This window comes from Tamandua tetradactyla, chromosome 16, assembly GCF_023851605.1.
Source record: "Tamandua tetradactyla isolate mTamTet1 chromosome 16, mTamTet1.pri, whole genome shotgun sequence".
In the NCBI taxonomy this organism is placed as follows: Eukaryota; Metazoa; Chordata; class Mammalia; order Pilosa; family Myrmecophagidae; genus Tamandua; species Tamandua tetradactyla.
The window spans coordinates 47,342,649-47,369,360 of NC_135342.1; the positions used below are offsets into that span (position 1 = coordinate 47,342,649).

The following is a 26,712-nucleotide window of genomic DNA, read 5'->3' on the forward strand; positions in this document are numbered from 1 at the left end:
AATTTAGTAGACTGCCCATCTATCTCACTTCCAGGTACCCCATGATGTACTAGCCAATACCATCGTCTCTGTGAGTCAGCCACTTCTAACTAATGCTTTGGTTTTCTTGTCTATTACGGTAGCCACGCCCATGTTGTCTTCAGTGACAGTTCTGCCACCTGACTCCTGCTTAAACACACCTCCACTGTGTGTAAGCATCCAAGTCCAGAGGCAGCAGTTCCCACGGTAATATCTAATCTACAGAGAAGAGTGGCTGCAGAGCCCTTTAGGGACAATGGAGTTAGTCTCACAAATGTATTCCTCACAGTCTTGGTGAAAGGTGTGTCCCCTGGACTTTCCTGGGATGTGTGATTACATGACAAATCCACTCTAACATTCCAACTTCTCTAATCCTTTAGATCCCCTCCTCTACATTGTACCAGGGCAGTTCTGGGATCTTGGCCAGACCCATGTGTGCTGGTTTGAAAGGATGTAAGCCCCCTAGAAAAGCCATGTTTTAATCAAAATCCTATTTCATAAAGGTAGAATAATCCCTATTCAATACTGTATGTTTGAAACTCTAATCAGATCATCTCTCTGGATGATGTGATTTAGTCAAGAGTAGTTGTTAAACTGGATTAGGTGATGACATGTCTCCACCCATTTGGGTGGGTCTTGATTGGTTTATTGGAGTCCTATTAAAGAGGATGGGATATTTGGAGAGAACAGAGAATGCTGCAGCACCACGAAGCAGAGAGTCCATGAGCCAGTGACCTTCGGAGATGAAGAAGGAAAACACTTCCTGGGGAGCTTCATGAAAGAGGAAGCCAGGAGAAAAAGCTAGCAGATGCTGCTGTGTTTGCCATGTGCCCTTCCAGCTGAGAGAGAGAAGCCCTGACTGTGTTCGCCATGTACCTTCTCACTTGAGAGAGAAACCCTGAACTTCATTGGCCTTCTTGAACCAAGGTATCTTTCCCTGGATACCTTAGATTGGACATTTCTATAGACTTGCTTTAATTGGGATATTTTCTCAGCCTTGGAACTGTAAACTAGCATCTATTAAATTCCCCTTTTTAAAAGCCATTGCGTTTCTGGTATATTGCATTCTGGCAACTAGCAAACTAGAATACCATGTTTCAGCCAACCACACGTACAAATTGTTCAAGCCCTTTCTAACCCCTCCAGCTACAACCTGAGTTCAGAATCTCTGCTTAGTTGGCTCATATCAATAAATTCAGCCTGACCCAACTTTATCATCCTTTCACCATTATCCCATACCCTTAATATGCATTCCCACACATATTCCCTTGATTTCTATGTAAATTGGAAAACTCATGCAAATTCTTTTGGAGTATAGCGTATCTCCTCACCAGTCACACTTGTACCTCACTTTTCCTGCCTATCGGGGCTTCCATCTAGTTCTGGGTCTGAAAGAAAAGAGATGAGATGGGGGTGGGTCAGGAAGGGAGCCAGCGGTGTCTTGCAAATCAGCTACCTCAGCACATTCCATCACAGTTTCATCTGATAAAACAGGGTTAATCTCTGAGAAGTGTGAGGGCTGTTTCCACAGGGGAGGCAATTGCAGGTTTATTGGGCAAAGACGACTGCAGAATCTAGGGTTTCAATGCCCCCACCATTATCATTATCAGCCCATATGTCCCCCTTCCAGTGTTCAGGCTCCTGTCCCTTCCCAATAAAGTGAGAGTTAAGTGCTCTCACTTTACTAGCAGACCTGCATGGTTGGGGCTTAAATTCACGTTGTAATTCAGCCACTCGCACAAAGAGACGCTGAGTCTGGTTTTCAGAAATCTCAAATCGGGGCTACCAGAAATCAGGGTCTTTTCCAGGACATGTGGAAACTGTCATGTACTTCAAGTGGTACTTGAACTAGGAATTTGAAGCCTTGACTTCATTCCTTTCCTTAACAATGGTATCCAGCATATTTAGGAGCACCCAGCCAACATTATTATACTTTTTAACTTCACTAACTCTTTTAAAGTATCAAATATGTTGTCACCCAGAGCCTTGCCTCTTATAAGCATTTGAGTAGCAGTACCCACTGGTGATATTTTACATATTTCTATTGCCAATTCACACTATAGACTATCAGTACCACGTTTATCACTGGAAATAGAGCTATTGGTGGCTTTTAATCTAATCAGATTAGAGAACCAATCCCTCCAAACCCCAGAACCAATTCAGAAATTGCATCCTTAGGAATCTGATACTTAAAACCCACTCTTGGTACTAAAATCCATAGTACTCAAGGGTTCTGCAGAGAAACAGGACGGATACAGACATACATACTTTATATATGTAAATATTATGAGATTTATTATAGGAATTGGCTCATGCAACTATGGGGACGGGCAAGTCTGAATTCTTTAGGGCAGGCCATAAGCTGGGAACTCTGACAAAGGTTTTGTGAATTCCCCAAGGAGAAGCTGCCTGGCTGAAGTAAAGATAAATGCTTCTTTCTGACTGCTGAACACATAGTTCGTAATCAAGAAATTAGGATTTAAGGGATGATTTTGATTACTGAATCATTATATAAATGTTCCTTTTTACTCTCTGGTATATTAGAGTAGACAGAGAGGAATACCTGAAATCCCTAAACCATAATTCAGCTGCCCTGAAATGATTGTAAAAGCCCTTACTTTGTGCCTTTGTGATTGTAAGAGCTGTTACTCCCTTTATCCAGTCATTTTCTTAAACTAACTTGTAGGGCAAAGGCCCTGATGTCAATGAAGAATTTGAAGTCAGCCATTAACTAGTTCCAGCCCCTTACATTTGTAAATTGTATCAGCTAGACTCTGCTGTTAAAAAATAACTGTCTCCCTGCCTTTTAACTTACACCCTTAGTATTGAAATAACCCCACCTCCCCTCCTTTCTACTTACATTTTCCTACTGAAATGATAACTCTGTCTCCTTTTCTGCTTCGAACTTGCTATTTTAAATTGTAATGACCTCACTTCCCTTTGCTAAAATCCATAAAAACCTCGAATCCCCTAAACTCAGGGAGACAGATTTGGGGTGATCGGCCATCTGCTGTCCTACTATGTGCCTAGTAATAAAGTCCTCTTCTCTTTGAAACCCATTGTCTCAGGAATTAGTCATTCAAGTGCATCTGGCAAAAGAATCCACCGCCTTTGTCCGGTAACAAGCTTTGCCTTTAAAGACTTCAACTGGATTGGATGGGACTTCCTTCATTGCTGAAGGCAGTTTCCTTTGTTGACTGTAGATGTAATCAGCCATAGATGCAATCAACTGACTAATGATTCATGATTTAAGTCCACCAAATACCCTGGCAGTAACAATCAGCCCGGTGCTTGTTTGACCAAACCAGTGGATGCCCTCACCTGGCCAAGTTGACACATGAACTCAACCATCACACTGTCCCTACCTCGGATGAGGAAACTGAGGCTCAGAGAACAAGGCATGTAAATAGAAGCAGAAACAGAATCTGTTCTTATTTTTCCCCTTCTCATGAGGCTCTACTCTTCCTTTTTTCTATCACAGCATCCCCATTTCCCTCAAGGGACCACCATCCCCAACTCACACTTCCTCCAGGTTGTTGGGCTGTGACTGACTCCACCCCCCAACCCAGGTTCCCGTGAACCAGGCCTGACCAATCAGAATAGTCCGTCCTCCCCCTTCCCCATTCAAGGTCATGGGTTTAGGATTGACAGGTGATTCAAAGTGGTTTAAGGCGCCTCCTTCCTAGAGTTTTTGCCAGAAGAGTTTGCAGGAAACTTTCTTGTCGCTAAGCCTGTTGTCAGTCCTGGATGCCCTCTTCGACCAAACTTAGTTCTCCATGTCTCTCAGTTAAGCGATTCCAGTTCCCAGCAGGGGGGATGGATGGTTCTAGCACAGGTCAGGTGTCCATTCCAGGGCAGTTGTCTATAGGTATGCAGAGTGGGGATGGGGGCCCAAAGCACTGCTTATCATCAATCACAGATGCTAGGAAAATGGGAAATAATAAAAGGAAGGGCAGAGCTCTTGTATGGCTTCATCAGAAAAGTGGACAATTTTTCCATAGGCCTGCATCTCCGTTGATTCTGCCAGACAGGGCGACATGTCTTTGCTTACAGCTCAACAGAAATCTCTCAGCAGAGGACACAAGGACAAATGTCCACAGGAGCCAAACAGGTCTCGTGAATGTGTGAATCCAGCCGGGAGAAGTGAGTAGACCCTACAGCTTTTGATGCTGGGACTGGGCCTCTGGCACCTGGTTTTGTGACCATCTAAAGCACCCCAGACTAAAGAATGCATAACCAAAAATGGCTCCAGGCTGGCAGTTTACAACCCTTGTAAAGCAGGTAGATGTTCCCCATCTGGGCTGGCTAAATGTAACCCCATCAGGGACTCCAGGCAATTCATCAGCAAAATCAACCCCTATTTATTTAGGTGATGGCACGAAGGAAACGAAGACAGAAAACATGTTCTTCCTACGTAAGGGATTCATACATGAAGAGTGGATATGGCATTTGTCTCCAGATCTTCACAAAGAGATGTAACAAATGAAAGAGAAATTGGCTAAAGCATCTGTCCCCTCCCGGATTGGCCAGGCAGGACTCCATCAGGGGAACAGGACAGACTAAAGGCAAGTGGGTCCAACTTGCACTTTAATCATTTGATACACGAGTCTGGCACTGAGAAACCCACAGCAGGAAATAGAGATGTCCTCTATCGATTTTCAAGGAGACCCCCTCCTCACGATCCCCTAAGCTTTGCTGAGTGGTTCCCAAAGGCACCCACAGCCTCTGTCTTGTTTAGTCATTAGAAAGATCGTGTTTTATAATTTTTTAATGCATTGCAAGCCCCTGCCAAGTGCCATCCCAGTATTTAAAAACACAACTTATAAAAATGGGAAAGCAGCCTCACTGAAAAGTAAGTGGGTCTTGTCGGTGAGCTGCGGCCCTCCATGCATTGACAGTCACTCTCTGCAGTCCTGCCATCTACATCTGATCTGAGGGAGAACCTCAATTCACAATTCTCTTGGAGCCAGCGGGGGTGGGGTGGGGAGTGGGGGTGGGTTGCCTGAGTTAATAGGAGCACGCTGGCTCCTGCTGAGGGTTTTGCAGGGGAGACATCTGACAGCCTTTCTCCAGATGCATAGGCCACTGCTCTCTGCTTTGTTTATGCAGGAGGAATCTGACTGCATGTTGTGAAAAGGGTGTGCAAAAGAGATGGATCTCAGCACAAAGCAGTCGGTGTAACAATAAGCCCCCGGCCACCCTGGGTTTGGCTTAACAGCCCTGGGGACAATGTGAAGAGTCTCCAGGGACAGCAAATACTTCTGCTCGTTCCCTCCCTTTTACGAACTACTCACCCAAGAGCAGAGGAGAAGGAGAGACATGTGACAAAGTCAGAAATGATTTCTACTCCCGAGTAAGACAGCAGACAGTGAAACCCAGGCTGGGGGGGAGGCGGGAGGGGTGTGGCTGGGAGACTCCACCCCATCCATCACTGTCCCGCGTGGTCTTTAAATTGGACGTGGGGGCGATGACTTGTAGGCAGAGCCTCAGTTTCCCAAAGTGTGAAATGAGGCTGCTCTTGATACCCATCTACCTTCTAGCTTTAAACTCGTCGATTCTGAAGACTTTAAGTTACAAAAGAATTTAAAGGTAAATAGCACAAGCTTCCAATTTATGGAAGAATTGAAGGGCGGGGAAGGTGAGCTGAGGGTCTTAGGGTCTCACAGCTAATTAGCAGCATGTGGGGGTGGAGAGTGATGAGGTGTGGGGGGGGATGGGGGCATGGGGTTGGGGGTGCGTGGGAGTATATGTGGGTGTCTGTGGTGTGTGGGGTGGGGGCAGCGGGTGTGAGGTATGCATGGGGTGGGGTACGTGTGTGATTGTGTGTGTGTGTTTGCGTGTGCGCACGCAGAGGAGAAGAGTCGGGGGTGGGCTGGAGATAAGGAGAGAAGCAGAGAGTGTCTCTTTCCTTTCACAGATCAACCCAGAGATTTTCTTGACTTTACAGGTGGAACTGAAGATAAATGGATTAGCCCGGTGAATAAACCTGTATTAAAAAGTTTCTGAAAAATCAATTTGAGAGAGAAGATTTAGGAAAATAAAATACGACCGACTGTGTCAGATAGCTTGAATCAATCGATGCCTGCAAGCCTCGTAAACAGTTTCTGACCTGCAGTTCCCACGGTGTCCTCACTGGCGATAGTCACCTCGGTAATTGGACCGTGGGATGAGGCCAGGCCAGAATGAAAGGCATTAAAAATGATGTTTCTTCAAGTGAAAATTAATTTATTTGCTGACCAACAAAGACCAAAGTAATTTCAGAGTTTTAAGAATGGCAAGAAATCATAAAATTGCTTACACTTCTCACCCCCTCCTTAAATTAGACATGGAGCCTGCGTGGAAATGAAAAAGAAGGGGGCCTCTCCATCCTCAGGAGTAGAATTCCAAACACAGAGGCAATCCGCTAGTAATTAGAGGAGCACCAGTTACCAAGGGTCCCGCAGCTTCTAGAGGGGAGGGGAGGGGGAGGGGAGGGGGAGGGGGAGGAAAGAAGAAGGGAAGGGGGAGGGGAGGAGATGGGAGGGGAATGGAGGGGGAGGGGAGGAGAAGGGAGGGGGAGGGGGAGGGCAGGACACCCCCCCCCCCCCCCACCATGCTTCATCGAACAAAATCTGCACCTATAGCAAAAGAAGGAAAAAAAGTGACACGGGAAGTCTGAAGGGGTTTTCCTTTTGCTCTGGACCCAGTCATGGAAGAAATTAAAGAGAAGTAGTTGTTTGTTGGCACTGGTATGCATCAGCCTCAAGAAAAAAAGATGAAGTTCATCGCTGAAGTAACATCGAGACCTAAAACTCTGGTATGCGCTTCAGCAGAAAAGGAGGGTGGGAAAGGGCTCTAGTGAAGCAGCCTACGCGTGTGTGATCTGAAGGACTCAAAGAGATCCACCCAGCAGCTGGAATGATCTTTTCAACGTAAATCAAAGCAGAATCACCCTCCTGCTTAAGCCGACTCTAACCTCTTTGCAGGAGCAGATGGCACGTGGCTCTTCCAGCTCCGAGTTCACGGCCTCACTTCAGCAGCTTAAAATCGGCCACAGTTGGGCGTGTTTACACCACAGAATTGGCAGCGCTGCAAATCAGTGCACCCCCCTTCCACCCCGAGACTGGTTGTTAAGTATTTGCCAGCACACCACTGCTTAAAATCCTCTTTTAGTCTCAAATCCAATTCTGTACTGTGGCCTTAGGGTTCCCGTGGGTCACCGTTGGTGGGCAATTTCTCTCCCTTCTGCCTACTCGCTGGCACTTTCTCTCCCTCACGTTCCTTGGCTCTCCCCTCGGACAGCCTGTCCCCTATGTCGAGACTGTTCCTCCACAGACCTTTGCATGACAATCTTCTCCGTCTCCTCCAGGTCTCAGCTAAAATGTTTCCCTCCCCAAAGAGACTCTCTCTGTCCCATCGCCCCATTTCATTTTCTTCACAGCACTTGCCCCTCGCTGAAATACATCCTCCTTTGCTTGGCTGCTGTCGGCTCCCCCACTAGAACCTAAGATCCCTGTGCTCAAGGAGCTTAACTTTCTCATTTTCTCAAAACCCAGACCCGGGCCCAGTCCCGGGCTCTCAGTCCACGGAGCTGAACTGAACGAAAGGGTAGCCCGGAGCCTCAGACAAAGAACCTTTCTCGGTAAGGGTCGCGCTTCCATTTCTGTTTTGAAAGCAAATAATTTCAGGGAAGACCCCACTTGCAACGACTAAAACCCCCAAGGGAACAAGGTTAGCGACATAGTTCCTCCCCTAAAGGCCAGAACAGCCTGGGCCAAACTGGGAGGGGGTGCGCCAAGGAGAGGGCACCGCACTCACATTCTGCCCATCTCTGCTGCTGGGTCCTGTATCGAAAGCTACCGGCAACCAGCCTCTCCTGCAATAAGAGAAATGCAAACTAAAACCCTATTTTTAGACACGCTCAGATGGAAAAGATAAAATATATTCCTAACTGTGTTGGAAAATGTGTCATAACAGGGGCTCTCACCCATGGCTTGTGGGAGCTGAACTGGGACCATCTTTGATGGCATTTGAAATAAACACACACGTACCCTTTGGCTGAACGATTCCACTTGTAGGAACTTATCCAACAGATTTGTACTCACACGGGTGCAAAATTACAAATGTACAAGGTTATTAGTTGCAGCAAAAGAGTGGAATCAACCTCCAAGCCCCTCAGGGGAGGACTAGTTAAACAAATTATTGTACATCCCTGAAATGAAATATTACAGGAAAGAAAAAGCATGAGGAAGTTCTTTATGTTCTAATATGAAATGATCTCCCAGATATGTGAAATGAAAAAGCGGAATTCTGACCAGAAAGTACACGCTACCGTTTGTGTAAAAATGGGCGAGGGGAGAAGTGAGCGCACGCGCCCATGCACACCCTCCTGGGAACACCCCCTGGGAGCACTGACAGGGATCTGGGGACGCCTCTGGGTGAGGCACGCAGTGGCTGAGGAACAAAGGGGAGGGTAAGACTTTACCATAGCTTTTGAAATTTTTCTTTAAACTTTTAATTTTGTAATAATTTCAAAATTAAAGGACAGTTGCAAAATCAATGCAAACCTCATACAGAGAACTCCCACATACCCCTCCTTCCCAGATACCCAGATCCACCAGTTTTGAAATTTTGCCACTTTTGCGCTGTCTTTTGAAAGTTTGAGAGCAGGTTGCACTCACATATTCCTTGAACACAAATACTCCAAATATATTTCCCAAGAACACCTTAAATGCTGTTACCAAGTTCAAGAAATTTAATATTGATATAAAGCTTATATTCTATATTCCACATTTTTGTTATGCCCCGGCAATGTCCTCAGGAGTCTTTTCTCTGGCATTCTTAGATCCTTTTCAGAATCGTCTACCACATTTCATCATCATTATCTCTTAAACTGCTTTTTTTTTAAATTGCGGAAACATATACACAACTTAAACTTTCCCTTTCCAGCTACACCCAAGCAGAACTTCCCGTGGGATTCATCTCACTGACAAGGTTATAGTACCCTCCTCACCACCTTCCATGACTCGAACTTTCCCTTCACACTCATTTTGTAGTAACTCTCCATTGCCCCTGCCTCCCACCCCTGGTAACCTGTACTCTACTTTCTGTCTCTATGAGTTTGCATATCCTATGGTATTTTACTTTTGGCTACCATAGGGCTTATATTTCATACCCTAAATCTATAACACTTTCATTTGCTTTGATGCCAACTGAATTTCAAAAGCGTAAACTGTGCTCCTAAACCCCTCTGGCCTCCCATCTTTTTGTAGTTCTTTTCACAAATTACATATTTATACAGTAGGAATCCAAAACCATTGACTTCTCATTGCATTTGCCTTTTTAGGTCCGGAAGAAAGTAAAATGTGGAGTTTCAAATGAAAAATACAATCACTCTGACATTTGTATCTACCCATCTCATCACCCTTAGTGGAGCTCTTTATTTCTTCCTGTGGCTTCATCCAGTTGTCTTGTGTCCTTTCCTTTCAACCTGAAGAACCCCCTTTAGCACTTCTTGCAGGGCTGATCCAGTGGTGATGAACTCCCTCAGTTTTGTTTCTCTGGGAATATCTTAATCCCACTCCCATTTTCAAGAGACCATTTTGCAAGAAACAGAATTTTTGGTTGGCAGTTTCTTGCTTTTAGCACTTTAAATACATTGTCCCACTGCCTTCTTGCCTTTGCAGTTTCTGATGAGAAAGAGACATTTGATCTTATTGAGGCTCCTGTGTACATGACACCTTGCTTCTCTCTTGCAGCTTTCAAAAGTCTCTCTTTATCTTTGGCATTTGTGGTAGTTAGATTTAGTTGTCAACTTGGCCAGATGAAGGCACCTTGTTCTGTTGCTGCGGACATGAGCCAATGGTATGTGAACCTCATCTGTTGCTGATTACATCTGCAGTCGGCTAGGAGGCATGCCTGCTGCAATGAATGATGTCTGACTTAATTGGCTGGTGCTTAAATGAGAGAGTGCAAAGTAGCACAGCCCAAGCAGCTCAGCATACCTCATCTCAGCACTCACAGCTCAGCCCAGGCCTTTGGAGATGCAGAAAGGAATCACCCCGGGGAAAGTTGTTGGAACCCAGAGGCCTGGAGAGAAGGCCAGCAGAGATCATCCTGTGCCTTCCCACATAAGAAAGAACCTCAAGTGAAAGTTAGCTGCCTTTCCTCTGAAGAACCAACAAAATAAATCCCCTTTTATTAAAAGCCAATCTGTCTCTGGTGTGTTGCATTCCAGCAGCTAGCAACCTAGAACAGCATTCAAATTTTAATTTTAATAACATGTGGTGTAGGTCTATTTGGGTTCATGCTGTTTGGGGTTGTTGAGCATCTTGGATGGGTACATTCGTGTCCTTTGTTAAACTTGGGAAGTTGTCAGACATTGCTTATGTTGGTATACTAGTGATGTTCCACAAGTCCCTCAGGCTCTGTTCACTTTTCTTCCTCTTCTCATCAAACTCGATGATTTCAATGGTCTTACCTTCAAGTTCACTGATTCTTTCTTCTGCCAACTCCAATCTGCTTTTGAACCCCACTAGGTAATCTTAAATTTCTGTTACTGTGGTCTTCAGCTCTCTTGGTTCCTCTTCATAATTTCTATCTTCCTATTGATATTCTCTTTATGTGTATCTGTTGTTTCCCTTATTTCCTTTAGTTCTTTGTCCATATTTTCATTACCTCTTTAGCATGCCTAGGGCCATTTCTTAAAAGTCTTTGGAATGTCCCAGTTTCTAATGCTTGAATCTTCCCCTTTGCCTGGTTCGTCACTGCCTATTTCTTTCTATGTTCCGTAATCTGTTGTAGAAATCTGGACATTTGATATTTTAATGATCTGTTTAACCTTGTGTCCAGCTAGTGTTATAACAGATTTCCTTGAATACCAGGAGTTAACAAAAAGAGGGAGAAAGAGGAGAAGGAGGAGAAAAAGGAGGAGGAGAAGGAGGAGGAGAAGGAGTGGTAGGGGTGCTTCAGAGCTCATCCATACAATGAGTTTGGAGAACAGCTCCAGGTCAAAGTGTAGCGGCCTCTGTGATCCTTTCTGTACATGTGTCTTGTCTTGGTTATGTGTGTGGCCCTAAGAATTCCCCCATTTGCATGGATACAAATGTCCCTTCTTCCCTAGGATACAATTTCCTCATTGTCCTGGGCACTGCACTGTTTGTCCTATATCCAGTGATCCCTCGCCCCAGGCAGCAAAATGTGACAGTTCTCCCATAGCACTCTGTAGGAGAGCATGGTGAGGTGCCTTCTACACATGGAAAATTTTGGGATGGCGAGTCCCTTGGGCCACCACCAGACATATTGGGCAGACATACATGCTCCCACTGAACTACGAGGGTCGCTCTGCTCTGTAGGGATCCAGGATCAGATACCTACTCTAGGAATATGGGCTGGCTCGGCACCAAACCAGTAAGGGGTGGGGAAGGGCACCATGAGATCCTACCACTTTTAAGTAGCTTTTTCTTGATCTGGCACTTGCCCTGTTGTTAAACTCCTTTAACTATTTTCTGGAATTTTTAGAGAGGTGTTTCTGCCAGTCCTTGCAAGTTGTTCAAAGATTCTGTGGGGCAGCAGAGCCCAGGAGTGTCTCACTCTGCCATTTTGATCAGGGTAGGCCTATACATTTTAAATTTGAACCACGTGAATTTATCTCTTACTCAAAAAAAAAATTAAAGACATTATGCTCTAGATTTGGCACCAGAGCAGTGAAAAGACAGAGAATTCTGTATTTTACGTTAGTCATGTAAATAAGTCTAGCAGAATATTTTTACCCAATTCTCCTCCCTACAAAGGATAAACTCAGTGGGGAATAACTTCTAACCCAATGTGAACTGACCCTCTGCCCTCTTCTTTTTTGGCTTCTCTACCTGCCCCTTGCCTTGGTCCTGTGATCCCTTCCCTTTTCAGTCTACACTCACTTCTGTGGTGACCTCATTCCATCTGTACACCAATGGTTCCCAAGTCTTTTCTCCAGCCTGACTTCTCTCCTGATCTCCAGATTGCACAACCAACTGCCTATTCAGCATCTTCACTCAGATGACAGATGATCACCCAAATTCATTACATCGACCTGCCACCACACATCTAGTCCTCCACTGGTTTCCTTATTTGTCAGCAGCAATGCACCCTTCCAGTTACTCAGATCCATAAACTTGGCACCATCCTCTCCTCTGGCCCCCAGATTTAACCCTCTGCTGTCAGCAAATCCAGGTCAGCCCTGCCTTCAACTGTACTCAGAACTCAATGACTTCTCACTCCCTGAACTGCTTTCAACCTGGTCTGTATCATTCTCGTCACTCACCTGGATTATTGTTAAAGCCTCTTGATCAGTCTCCCTGTGTTTGGCCTGAAAACACAGCCAAGCACAGATCCTATTAAGACCAACTCACAGCATCACTCTTCTGTTCGAAACTCTCAATAGTTTCTTGTCTCGGAATAATATCCAAAGGCCTAGAAATTTCCCCAAGTCCCTATATGATCTCTCTCCCTCTCACACCCTCCCCTATCATGCTGGCCTCATCTCCTGCCACTCTTCCTCTGGTTCACACTGCTGAAGCCATGGCAACCTTATTCTTCATTGAATATGTTGAGCACAGGACCTTTGCACCTGCCATTTCCCCTACCTGGAAATTTCTTCCTTCAGACAACTATATGAATGGCACCCTCACCTCCTCAGCGAGGTCTTCTTGGCAGCTCTGTCTACACATGCAATCCTCCCTCCCTCTCCCCACTCCACCAACACTCTCCCTTTCCAACTTTTCCATTGCCTTTTTCACAATCTATAAACTATGCATTTCACTTATATCTTATCTGTCTACCCTACTCGAATAACACCTCTACAAGAGCACAGAGCTTTGTCTGTTTTGTTCACAGTTGTGTTCCTAGCATCTACAACAGAGCCCAGCATAGAAGAGATGCTCAATAAACATCTGTTGAATGAATCATCTTCTTGGTTGGCTCTCTGGGCAGTGGTTCTCAGTCATCTTAGATGCAGAATTCTCAGAAACGTCTTTGGTGGGTTTCAACTGAATCCCACTGTTAATTTGACACCATCCACAGCACAGAGTCACTGCTTATTGCCCCCAACACACTCAGTAAGGCAAGTGTTGTGTAGTTTTAATAACTGCTCTGTCTTTCTGTGTTGAGTCTATCCTAGAACATGGGCCAGACGTGTAAATGCCTACAGAGGCCAGATAGGACACAGAAGTGAGACCGTGAGCTGGGCTCCGGGGTGAAGCACGGGCCCTTCCGAAGGGAAGCACGGGCCTTCCTGGCACCAGGTTGGCTGCACAGCTCTAGCCAACCTGGTACCAGGCGAGGACGACGCCCACCGTCACGTCAGGTCTTCCATTTTTTCAAAGGAAACTGGAAGTCTGAATTTTTTAAATGGGAGATCTCTTAATTTAAAAAAAAAATAGAAAACTAAAAAATGTTCAAACACTGCAGGTTTAATAAAACGTACAAGGGTCACCAACCTGTGACCTCTGCATAAATGCATTACCGTGACCGTGAAGATAGCTGAGCCCCACCAGTGGGGTGAAGAGGAAGGAATCTGTTCCTAGGAGAGACTCTATCAGCAGCTATAATGAGGTTGGAAAAAAATAAATTTAATCTCCCATCGTTTTCTAAGGAGGGTGGATCCTGGTAACTGAAGAATCGTTTGTTTATTGAGTTCAGATTATCATCCTCATTGTGTGGCCCTTAATATCCTTTTCTCTGCTTAAAGAGAGTGCCATGGAGCACATGTGGGCATGCAGGCCTGGAGGAGATGAGACTGAGCTAAAGTACATAGAATAGGAAGGAGCAAAACTAGAGAAGATGGCCAAAGTGTGAGGTAGAGGAAGGGAGAGGAAGCAAGAGAGGGGACTGGGAAAGAGGCAGAGCAAATGAAGATTTTTATTAATCAAAACTGTGGGTTTTCAGCGTTGATTCCCTCCTTGGTCTTTACAAAATCTTTGCTCGGCTGATGTGGCTAATTTCATGTTTGTGCTGAAGGAATTCATTCACTTCAGAGCCTGAAGGAGGGAATGGAATAGCTAATATAAGGGCCAAGGTGGCAAAATAAGTTTTAAAGACTGTTCAAAAGTTGGTAATGACCCAGAAATTCCACCCTAGATATATCCCCCAAAGAACCAAAACCAGGTGTTCAAACGAACACTTCTTCAGGGGTGCTTACGGCAATACCATCGATAATAGCTAAAAGGTAGAGGCCCAATGTTCACTAACCGATGAATGGGTAAGCAAGATTTGGTCTAGCCATGTAATGGAGTATTATTTGCCGTAAAAGGAACGACGCACTGATGTATGCTATCACATGATGGACTTTGAAAACATTATGCCAAGTAAAAGAAGCCAGACACAAAGGACCACAAATGTGATTCCATTTATATGAAGTGTCCAGAGCAAGGGAAATCTATATATAGAGAAAGTAGATAAGTGGTTGCTTAGGGTTGGGTTGGGGGTAAAAGGGAGAAAGCAGGGTGGTAGCTAAAGGATATGAGGTTTCTTTCTGAGGTGATAGAAATTGTGGTGATGGTTGCATTTATCCATGAACATACTATTATACACTTTCAATGGGTGAACTGGATGGTGTGTGGTTATATCTCAAAGCTGCTATTAAAATAATTGGTGGTACACTGTGGATGATTCACCATATGCTAGGTGCCACGTCTAACTCCTGCAAACCACAGCTGGAGCCACACTCAGGTGAGGGAAGGACTCTATCGGGGCTGGACTAGAAGTTCCCTTACAATACCTTCCTTGAAGTTAGTGATCTGTGAAAAGAACACCAAGCTCTACAAGCTCATTGCAAGGCCAAAGCAAGGACAGATGGGGGACAGGGAAGTTACTGGCACTGCCCCTGGACTGCCAACGACGTCCACTGCGACCGTGGCAGCCAGTGCCCTCGGGGTATGTGCTACATCTAAGCTCAAGTCAGCACCCAAGACAAAGTGTAAGTATTTAGAATTAAGGCTTTTTGAAAACTCGAGATCAAGGGGGAGCAACAAGGAGGAGGAAGGAATCAAATGCTCCCTCCGCTCTCCCTTTCTGTGTGACTCGACACCTGGGCTCTGGCATCATCCCCGATGCTGGGGGCCGATGGGGGTGGAGTCAGTGGTCCTCTGAGTCTGTTTCGGCACCCCAGCGCCCCTTAACAAAGTCTCAGGGCCTGGCGGCCAACCGCGAAGCACCACTAACCGGGGCAAGCCCATGAGCGCCTCCTTGCGGTTGGTGTGAAACTGGCTTTCGTGGCCACTGGACCTTCCTGGAGACATTCTGGTGAACGGGTTGTGGCCCCAGAGCTGCTGATGACAACCGCCTGTTGGCTTCCTCCCTTCTCTTTGGCCACCTTTGGGCTAGACCTAGTGCTTCCAGAGCCTTTGTCAACTTAGCCTTCTTACATCTCAGCATCTTCATTTTTCATCCACAGAACAAGCTTGAGATTTATCCCAGATGGTTGTTTTGACAAACACTTGATGAGCTCATTCATTTAAAGCCTCAACCATAGGGGCGTAATAAAAGGCCGCCTTTGCAAAGCTGCTGTTCCTACCAAAGGTAAGGCTGGGATATGGTGGGTGGCACAGGGGAGTGTGGTCCTTACTTCATCACTGCCCACGTGACCTGGCTCTCACTAAGCCCACAGGAGAAAGTCTCAGGTGGCTCTCCATGCTTTAGTAGGTTAGTTTGCTCTATACACACACACACACACACACACACACACACACATACACACACACACACACAGGTGTGTGGGTACACGTATGCGATATCCTTTGTAGGAACACCAAAACATGGCCATAAATAACTTTAAAATTCTCTGTAGTTTCTCCACGGCCCAACCCTGGCAGAGCCCCACCTCCTGAGGGGGCAGCCCCCAAGCCCAGCCTAAAGGCGCGGCCTGGCTACAAGAGACCAGCCCTTCTGCTCAGGTAGGCTGGTAACGTGGCTGCAAGCCTGCCTTAGCCATCCGCACAGGGTCCTAGGCACCTGCACAGCCCCACCTCGCTCGAAGGGGGTTGACGTTGCCAGAGGCAGCGTGGGGGGACGTGCAGGCACCGAGTGGGCTCCTCGTGAGCCTCCCCGGCCGTGGCCTCTGTGCGCCGAGCTGGGGCTCCGGCCGCCATCAAGGTGAGCGTTAAGGCTGGGTGCTTCCCTTTCCACGAAAATAATAACCGGGAGCCCCTTTGATTTCCAGGGAAATCAGGGCTTCTTGCTGCACTTCATATCAGGCCGGCCCTTTGAACAAGCTGACTCCATAATTTAGAGTTTGAATCTCGTTCTAAATGGCAGTTAAAAATTGTATGTGGCAGTTCACAATGAAATTTAGCTTGACAGCTTGGACATAAAACTAAAAATAAATGACTTCACATCCAAATAATAAGTAATAACAATGTTAGCCTGCATAAGAATAGCAGGGCTGGATTCAAATACAATATTAATTTTAGGAATATGAGTGACTGGGGAGAGACAGAGGCAAAGAAACAAATCCCTCATATAGCAATAGTCTCCTCTTATCCCCCAGGCAACTGGCTGCCTTTCACCTCCGCGGCTCAGCAATTACGTGGTGTAATGGAGGCAGCGCAAATAAGCAGAAAGATTTTATTAAACCAAATGAGCAAATCATCTGCGTATTATTGCGATTTGATTGACACTGACAAGTGTTGAGCAGATGCGGATGTGAATATGATAAAGCAGCTTGCAGGAGAGCTCTTGATAATGTTACTCTTGATAAAGTTGCCCGGCCACCCTCGCTAAGTAAATAAAGGGGAGCGGCACAGGACACATATTAATTCACCCCGTTTGCAGCTTTCTGGAGGACGAGGTGGGGGGGCGAAGTTGCAATGGGTTCGGCGTGCAGCATTTTATATGAATACCAAAATTGCATTCATGATTCGCATAGACTTTACGATGATATATTAATATTAAAAGTAAAGGTCATTCCACGTAACAGTTAAGCTGCCTGAGCTTCAACCTTTATATCAATAACAGACACTGAGAAGTAAGTGAGAAATATTTGAATGCTCTAAAAGAAAAAAATTTTTTTTTTTAATTTGGGAGGATTGCTGGCTAACGTCAGCTCAGGTGGCCCCTCACCCACCTGCATTCTCTGGGGACAATTAAAGGGCTACCTCGAGGGTGGCTGCATCTGAGACAGCTGGTGCTGCAAGTGAGGAAAGGTGATTAATTGCCACAGGCCTTGGGGCCCTAGCTCACTGCCACGGTTCCCTAATGATTCCCTCATGAACTGCTGGAGGAGCTGGCCGCTGCCAGGGCACCACCGAGTCAGCACAAAACTTTCCCCGGCTGCTCTGGGCACTGGGGGACGATTTAGGGGAAACCCGCCTGGAGGCAGGGGGCTGGCCTCCGTGACCTCTGCAGCGCCCTTCAGGGGGAGTTTGCTCCGATTCTGTCAGTCGGGCCTGGAGCTCAAACAGAAGGCAGTGCCCTGGGTGCGGGTGGGGGAGGTGGGACTCCGAAGAGAAAAAGATGGGGTCCAGGGAGATGTGCTAAATCGAGCTGCCGGGTCCTTTCTGTTGAACAAACCAGTGTCCAGGGATGGGAGTTTTTATTGCTGGACAGTTTATCTGGCCCTGGTCACGGGTCTCCTAAAGCCAGGTGGACAGAGAGCCAGGTGTGCTGTGCTGGCTGGTCCAGGCTTGCTGGAGCACCTGTGAGCCTGGCTGCCCAGCTCTGCACACAGTGACCTCACCTGGCTTGAAATGGGCCCTGGTGGGAGTGTTTACACCAGGGAAATGGGCAAATGCCCCCTACCCCCACCCTGCCCAAGAGCTGCTTTTTAAACATTTAGCAGCTTTACCTGATGGCTCTGGCATCACAGGGGGAGATAGCACTTGTGCCAAGGAGCTGGATTGCAACTTTTCTGGTGTAACCACTTTTGCACAGAGAAACATGGTTTCTTTATGGTCTCTGAAACTGACCCAATCTTTTTCATGAACCCCCATTTGGTGCAAAGCGAAGGGGAAATAAAGGGGCAGATGAAGACCAATTGATCTAATAATTCTAACAACTTCATTGGGTAATTCTGCACCTCTTTTGAAAACAGGATTTGGGCTCTCTGTTCTCCACCTGCAGTCAGTTCCTTGTTAAGGTAGCACCTGCGTGAATGGAGTGGGCTATGGCAGGGTGTCCTGGGTCCCCCTGGAGATGTCCTTTGGCTACTGGCCTCTGCTTACCTAGCTGGCATTCTAAGCTGGTGGCATATGATCTGGTGGCCTCAGCTGGGACCCCCTCCCCTGCTCAGTCTCACCTCGGTTCCCTCTGCAGGTAGACAACCCTCCCCCCACACACACTCACACACACTTCTCCCTGCCTCTATTCCATCTCTGTGCACTTGTGGTCGGGGTAGTTCTCTCTCATCTCCAGCAGTGAGGCTCCTAGCCCTCCTGGAAGGCTGGGGGAGCTCCTGGGTTGCAGCCATACCAGGACGAAGTGGAAAGCAGCTTGGGAAAGCTGTGCACCTCATCTGCCTCACTGTCTCCCACCAACCTTGGGCTTTGACGTGGCATAGCCAGGCTGGCAGGTGAGGCACAGGGGTCTCTTGGCCTCACCCATTCTTTGCCATCACGCCTTTCTCCCTCCAGGCCCAGGCACGGAGCAGGGAGGTCGGGACACACACAGCTAAGTGCTTCCCTCTTCCACCTCTGTCTCCCTTGCCTTCCTCCTCTCACATCTGCTAAGGCCATTCCCTCTCCATGTGGGCTGTTCACGCTGCTCCGTGGGTGGAGCATGCAATGAAGTAACTGGGTCATCACCGGTGTTAATTTTTTAAAAAAATGTAACTATAAAAAAACGAGAAAATACTGCACAGAGAGCTAAGAAGGTTTTTCTGAAATTTTTATTTCCATTAAATGTGTGTATTCTGCTTAAAAAGTAAAATTCTTTATTTCTTACTGTGGCTCATAGAAAAACATGTTTGAAAGCCCCTGTTCAGGCCCCTGTTCAGACCCTGGGGCCTCCCAGCACTGAGTCTTGCCATGCCAAGGGAGGAGATGAAGCAATGGAGGAAACCTTCCCTAGCAAGTCGGGCTGCCCTAGGAAACCTGATTTTGAATGTCAAAAACTGAGCCTGCCCCAGTCCCTCCCTGGCAGGAACTGGCCAGGGCGGTGAGGGGCGCCGGCTACCTGCTTTTTTCAAGAGTTCCTCAGAGCTAAACTGACCTGCCTCCCAGCAGCTTGCGCTCTCCATCCTGGTAGCTGCTGCCCACGACGCCCACGGGAGCCCCGCTTGGCCTCGATGGACATGTCGCGACGAGACTGTGACAAAGCCAAGCCAGAAGGACGTGGGGCCGCTCGTCCCGCCAGGGCGGGGCTGTCGTTGCCGCCGTGGCCCCCTCATCGCTGGCCTGTGCGCGCCGCGAGGGCGGAGGAGGCGCCTGCTTCGCTCAGGGCTCACCCCCGGTCCGGGCACGGAGCAGGCGCGCAACCAAGGGAGATGGAATGAATGAGCACGGAATTTGTGGGAGCCGCGCCAAGCTTTCCGTGTTTCTTTTTCTTTCTTCTTCTTTTTTTTTTTTTTTGCATGAGCCGGCACCGGGACTCGAACCTGGGTCTCTGGCATGGCAGAAAACTCTGCCACTGAGCCACCATGGCCTGCCCTTCCCGTGTTTCTTCACAGAGTCTGTGTCATGGGTGCGGGAGAATACTGCGACATTTGGTGCCCAGCCACAGGCCACCGTTCTATTCACTGACGCAGGGACACCTCACATGTGTTCCTTTACGAATTTGCAAACAGGCAGAAACCTGAGAGAAAAATGAAATGATTCCAGGTGTGTCTGTTAATCTTTTAATAAAACGTTATCACTCTTGTTTGTGGTGGTTCTTAAACAGCCTATTTTAAGAGTCAATCATTTGAAATAAGTGGACAGCTCACAGCATGAAGCACCAGCATATTACACATTCCTTTCTTGTTTGTATCTTTACACAGACTCCATAACTGATAGTAACAGTGAGATACACACCGATCAATGTGGGTGTATGAGTGTGTATTTCCATCAGCATATTTACGCCCTTCTGTTCAAGAGTACACACAAGGCTAACATCATCCCCTCATTTTGAATACTGGTCTGAGAGAAGAATAAACAAGGCTATATTTTGTTTGGAATAATAGGTCTTTAAATGCTAAGAAATTTCAAGGGATAAAATCAGCCAGATAGGTCTTAAGTGTTAACTGCAATTTCCCTTTCTTCCCTATATTAACAGAATGGGGAACCACAGTTTTAGCATATTCCACGTCTATAAAATATGTTGACATTAACTCTTGCTTTCTTTATGGCATACTATAACCAAATGAAAGAGCAGAATATTTTTCCAAGGGATCATTTTCAACAATACTTTTCCATTGCCTATACCAAACGCAAACCGCATAACCTGGCGCTTGCACGCCTACTAAACCTCAGCTACTTCCCCAATCTTTCTCTTTCATTCGCTCGTTCATTCCATCAGAAAATACCTGTTCAGCAGAGTACATGCCAAGGCCTTAACAAAGACGGATGAGACCTCTACATTCCAGGAGGGGAGAGAGAACAAAAAGTAAACAAACAAACAAATAACCACAGATTGTGAGTTGTGCTAGGTAAGAATTCAGGGGGCCAGGGGACAGAGCACCAGGAGGAGAGGGAAGTTTAGGCAGAGACCTCAGGAAAGGCCTCTAAAGAGGTGGCACTGGACTGGAGGCCTGGGGGGTGGGCAGAGCCAGCTTTGGGAAGGGCCAGGGAGGACAAGAGGTGCTAAAGCCTTGGGGTGGGGGTCACTTCGCCCATGCAGGGAATAGATGAGAGGGGTGGGGAGGGACCCAAGGTGAGCTGGGCGTGATCAGTAGCAAGAGACAACGCAGACAGGCAAACATTGATTTATGTTAATAGCAATTTGAAGTCAGCATCATTCTATGTAGTGGCTTTATTCATAGTTGCCAAAAACATGGGGAAACCCCAAATGTTCCTCAACTAGTGGGGAGTTAAACAAAATGTGGTACATCTGCACAGTGGCCTGCGCCTCAGCACTAAAAAGGAACAAACCACAGCTGCACACTTCAACATACATGAACCTCCAACACGTTAAGCCAAGTCACCAAAGCCAGACTCTGTATCAACTATCTATTGGTACATAACAAAGAACCCCCCAAACTTAACAGAAGGCAGGAAAGTATACATCTACCATGTTTGTAGAAGGAAAACTGGAAATATTTGATGAACAGTACAATAGCCGACTATACAAGTTGCAACTTTGTGGCCGTCTTACTACTAGAGAGTCAAGTTCTATAATTCTCCACAAGCTAGACTCATTCTTTGAGCTTTGCAAAGTGGCACAGACAGAATCATATAATTCCCAGTACTTGTTATTCACGGTGCCAGAAGCAAATATACTATTTTATTGGGTTGACCAAGGGGGAAGAGAAAGGTGGTAAGCTGACATGCTAGGAGATGGAATGTGACAGTGTCGTGGCACTGGATCTGGGGCTCACAACCACGAAGCTCCATGCTGGCTCCGTCTGGGCACCCATGTCATTTCAGATTATCAACCCCTCAAAGCCTCAGCTTTCCTCCCCTGCAAAAGTTGTAGCTGGAACCTAATCTCCAAAGTTTCCCTTCATCTATACATGATAAGTCCTCTTTCTGTGTCTTAAGGACGCACCTTCTCTCATATGATATCCTCTCCAGGTTAGAGGCCGAGCTGGGGCTCCCTCAGCCCTTGGTGCATGTCCACAGGACTTTCTCAAGGTCATTTGGAAACCATCTGTGCAATCACTGCCACATCGCCGGCCACCTGCTCTACTGTTTTTACTTATTCTTTTCCTTCAAATGAAATCACGTCTTAAAAACAAATTCAAATACATTTATCTTTAAAGAAAACATTATGGGCGGGCTGCGGTGGCTCAGCAGGTAAGAGTGCTTGCCTGCCATGGGATGCATGCCCATGTAAAAAAAAAAAAAAGAAAGAAAACTTTATATCACCATGGTAAATGGAAGAGTCAGTGAGTCTTGCTATATAGAAGTCAATTGTAAAATAAATACAATGAAAGTGAAATAATGTTGCCAATATGTTGCTGCGCACATTTGCAGCTGGAGGCCTGAGTCTATGTCTGCTCTTGTTTTTTTAAAAAAGAGAGGCCCTCCAAGACCTATTAGCACCAAACTGAGATGTTCTCCTGGCTGTATCTACAGGCTGAAAGGATCACTGAAACGGGAATTACATTGTTCTTTTTTGATTCTGTGTCATTTCATGATTTGTCTATGTGCCACTTTCTACCACTTCTCCCCACTGCACTCTAGAAGATGCTGAATTTGGCACCCATTGCAATTATTTATTTAGGACTTGGTTCCCCTGCTCCCCTTGACTAAGCTCTCAGACAACAGGTAGGTCCAGTTTTCCCATCTCTATATCCCCCACCAGCCATCCCATCTTATCTCCTCCAAGAGGGCGCAGGCACGGACATGGGCACAGGAGAGGGGCTGAGGGCACCCAGCAGCAGCAAGGGGTGGGGTTTTACTCCCAGTTTACTGTTGTCACTAAACTGATGGGGTTTGTCTGGAGTTTTAAAGAGGGAGAAAGGACAAGTCAACGGACAAGGTGGGCCTAAGGTAAAGGACTGTTATGAGATGATATTTTCAGAGATATTTTGAGTCTGCAAGTGGGTCTGAGACTGCAAACAATAGTGACAGGCAACACTTAAAAGCAGCAAAAACTTTGGAACAAAAGGCTCCTTTTTAAATGAAAGGACATGGGGTTTGGGGTTTCCCATCTGTTTCTTCATGAGAACTTAGAGCTGAGCCTCCCCTACTGTAGCAGGACTGGGTGGAGCAAAGGGGTGACCCCAGGGCTTGACGCTCCATGCAAAATTGCGTACACAGATGTTCATAGCAGCCTATCCGTACTGGCCCTGAAGGGGAAATAACCCTGTGGTAGACTGGATTGTGTCCCCCTCAAAAGTCATGTTCTTAATCCACATTCCTAGTAAGGTGGCCATTGTAAATAGGGCCTCTAGAATATGTTATGTTTAGTTGAAGTGTGGCCCTACTGAATTGGATCCGGTAATCCCTATCACTGGAATCCTTCATAAGCAGAAGAAATTCAGAGGCAGCGAGTCAGAGAAGGCCACACGGAAGTCAGAAGCTGGGCTCAGTGGCCATCGAGCAGACACAAGGAGAGAGAAGGCCATGCGATGGGAAGCAGAGCCGCGAGCCAAAGAAGCCCTTTCATGGCACGCCGGTAGCAGAGCGCCAGAGACCGGGAGAGAGCACCACCATGCGCACACTGGGATTCTGGCCTTCCAGCCTCTGATAGTAAACTCTGCTGGTTAAGCCAACCCACTGGGTGGCATCTGTGGTAGCAGCCTGGTAGACTAAGGCAAACCCACACGCCCATCAACTGATGGAAAGCAGTTTTGCAGTTCCTGCAAATATGAGACACAATGTCACCATATGACCTAGACATTCCACTCCTCCGTGTACACCCAAAAGAAATGAAAACATGCATCAAGCAAAAACTCCTACAGAAATGTACATAGCGGCATTATTCATAATAGTCAAGAAGTGGAAATAAGTCAGTGACCATTACCTGGTGAATGGATAAATAAAATGTGGCCTCTCCGTGCAATGGAATATTATCTGGGGGGGGGGGGGGGGAAGGATGGCATACGGATAGGTGCTATAACATCCAGGAACCTTGAAAACATTATTCTACGAAGTCTGTCATAAAAGACTACATATGGTAAGATTTCACTTATATTAAATGTCAGAATAGACAAATTTATAGAAACATAAAGTAGATTAGTGGTGGCCTGGGGCTGTCCGGAGGGAAGGACTGGGAGTGAAGGCCAAGAGGTACAGGGTTTCTTTTGGGGGTAATAAAGATGTTTAAATGTGGTTATGGTGATCGTTGCCAACTCTGTGAGTATGCTAAAATCCATTGACCTGTCTGTTTAAATGGGTGAATTATATGTCAACAAAGCTGTTACAAAAAAAAGGCGTGGAGGACCTCCCAACACAGCCTTGCAAACCAGCTGCATGTGAGCCTGGGTGGGTGATGGCTCCTGCCCCCTGAAAGTGCGTGCCCAGAGGCGGGTATCCTCAGCCCTGGCTGCCCCTGACAATCCCCTGGGGAGCTCCAGGAACGACCTGCCTGGGCCGCTCTCCAAAAGCTCCGGGGATGCAGCTGGCCTCCCTCATGTTGAAAGCGCCCAGGTGGGTCTCATGGGCAGCCAAGGCCGAGCACAAATGAAAAGGCCGAGCGGACCCAGATCAACCCCCATTGTACCTGCCCCCCAACATGCAATCTCTTTCCATTTTCGCGACCTTTATAAATAAGTCCGCTCCACCGGCCCTCTCGGGGCGTGGGAAGGTGGCTGCACGCTCCACAGGGGGTAGACCCTTAGCCGCGGTGCCGGGAAGAGCGTGCGCCCGCCTGCGGGCAGATCCGGCGGAGGGTGGGCTGGGCGGCTCGCTCAGCCTCTCTGCATCCCGACTCCCTTCCCGGACTAACCGAGGCGGACCAGGTGCTTGGCGGGCAGCACTGAGCCCGCGCAGCCCCGCACTGAGCCCGCGCAGCCCCGCACGGAGCCCCGCGTACAGCGGCTGGTATGCGTGAGCGCTCGGTGAGAGCCCCCACGCCACCACCGCTGTCATCCGCGCCCTGCGTGAACAACCTAACCTGACTCTCACCTGCACTCAAAAGGCAAAGAAATGGCCACCTAACCCAAGGCTGCGCTCCCTGCGGGAAGGCTCCCCCGCAGTGGGAACCAGCAGCCCGGCTGAGACCCCGCCAGGTCACCTGCGTTTGCTCGGAGCCATGCGGCGCTGCCCATGGACCCACCGTCTCAGAGGCGCCTGTGAAAACCTCCCCCAACGTGGCCGCTTGACCTCCAAGTACAGCACAAAAGCTGCCATGCCTGCTTTGCCACCCGTGGGCCAGTAACTTCCACAGATGCCATTGGATGGGCGTCACCCAAACTAGGGGGTCCCCCAAACCAGGCAGCAGCAAGGCCTGTACATGAGCAGCCTTGTACATGTGGCAGTGTCTGCTGGCAGGCGCTGTGCAGGACAGGGGGCCCGTTTCCAAGTCAAAGCCCAGGGCCCTGGGAGCAGCCCTCTCCTGCCTGGGGCTGTCCTCACCAAGCCTTGGGGCCAGCAAGGGCTGGCTCTTTAGTTGGGTTCCGAGCAGGAAGGGTGGGGTTTGCACTTTCTAGTGGCAAAATCCAAGATAAACACCCTGGGGAGTGAGGGATGTGCCGAAACAGATGCAGGCCCCCTAACATCCTGAGGCCCATAAGCCCGGCCCCCTTCGCACATACCTTCTCCAGCTGGAGTGTTGTCTCCTGCCCTGGAAGTTCTCTTCACTTTGGCTCATCTGGAAAAACCGGCAGAACAGAAGGGACGGAGGAGGGCCGCCCGCTACCAGCTCTGCCAGCCGGGATTTCCTCACCTGTAACCAGGTGCGGGAGCGGGCTGACCTGGGAAGGCTGATGGGCGGAGGAAGTGGGGCGCGGCCAACCCCAGGGAGAGAGCCGGGTCCACGGAAGGCTGAAGCAGTGCACCTGCTTCCCGAGGCTACGATCACCCCCACGCCTGCAGGGAGCTCTGGGCATGGCCCGGGAGGCGTGTCCTCCCTGGATGACGTCAAGGCCCCCCTCGCCAGGAATTCAGAGGACCGTCCCTATTGGGCAGGTTTGGGGGTGGGGTGGAGTTCAGGCATTTGGTAGGTGCTGGGGGAAACGGGCCAGTAGATTCTCAGTTTCCTCAGAAACTCTGGGTATCCAGAAATGAGTTGGAAAAATCTGTCCTTTGGGACAGGAGGGACTACCACTGCCTATAATGGAGTGTGATAAGGGGGACCCCCAGCAAGACCTAGCCTGGGTCATCAAGAGAACAGATGAACGTAAGTCTGCAGACTGCAGCAGCAAAATGAGTCCTGCAAAGAGAAGAGAAAAGAACGCCCAAACTTTCAATCTGAACGATAATCTCTAAGGTCCAAGTATAGGTAAAAATTGCCCCAAACAATGAAAAAGTCAGTGCTATGATGATTTTTTTTTAAGAAGGTGCTACAATATACTTCAAATATGCAGAAGGTGCTACAATATACTTCAAATATGCACAATGTATTGTATGCCAATCATACTTCAAAAAAAACCCAACTTGAGATAATAAAAGAGATATTATAAGCCACTGTGATGCTTTGAGGCTTTATGGGCCCCAGAAAAGAATATTCTTCAGTAGGTCCATTCCTGTGGGTGCAGATCTATCGTGGGTGGGGTCCTCTGACTAGGTTACTTCAATTGAGATGTGACCCACCCCACTGAAGGTCAGTCTTAATTCTCTTACTGGAGTCCTTTATAAGAGGATAAAATACATACAGAAGCTAAGGTGAAATGATGAGAAGTTCACAGAAAAAAAACCCCAGAGATTCTCAGAGATAAGGACACACCCACAGAAAACAGCAAGGAAGCCACAGAAGCTGAAAGCAAAAAAACCCAGGATGGAAGGACAAGCAGACGCTGGCCATGTGCCCTCCCACGTGACAGAGGCAGCCTGTCTTCAGAGTCCAGGTATCGTCCTGTTGATGCCTTGAGTTGGACATTTTCACAGCCTAAGAACTGTAAATTGTAAGTGAGTAGTTCCCCATCGTAAAAGCCAATCCATTTCTGGCATATTGCCTTCCAGCAGCTTTGCAAACTGGAACAGCCACCTTATCCTTGTAGTTTGC

At 47.5% G+C, this 26,712-nt stretch overlaps 1 protein-coding gene and 1 long non-coding RNA gene across 2 annotated transcripts in view; one reads left to right on the forward strand and one right to left on the reverse strand.

The window, feature by feature from the left end:
• The window catches only part of AKTIP (AKT interacting protein), a 43,580-nt gene extending 17,991 nt beyond the window's left edge, over positions 1–25,589 (reverse strand). The window contains exon 1 of the mRNA XM_077132450.1: positions 25,304–25,589. The gene's annotated coding sequence lies outside the window, so the exon portion shown is untranslated. The remainder of the gene's footprint in view (positions 1–25,303) is intronic.
• Positions 6,646–10,083, forward strand: LOC143660303 (uncharacterized). Its single transcript, XR_013163931.1, has 3 exons — positions 6,646–6,814; positions 6,984–7,639; positions 9,344–10,083. It is a non-coding gene; the product is annotated as an uncharacterized LOC143660303 (long non-coding RNA).
• Positions 25,590–26,712: the final 1,123 nt, after the last annotated feature.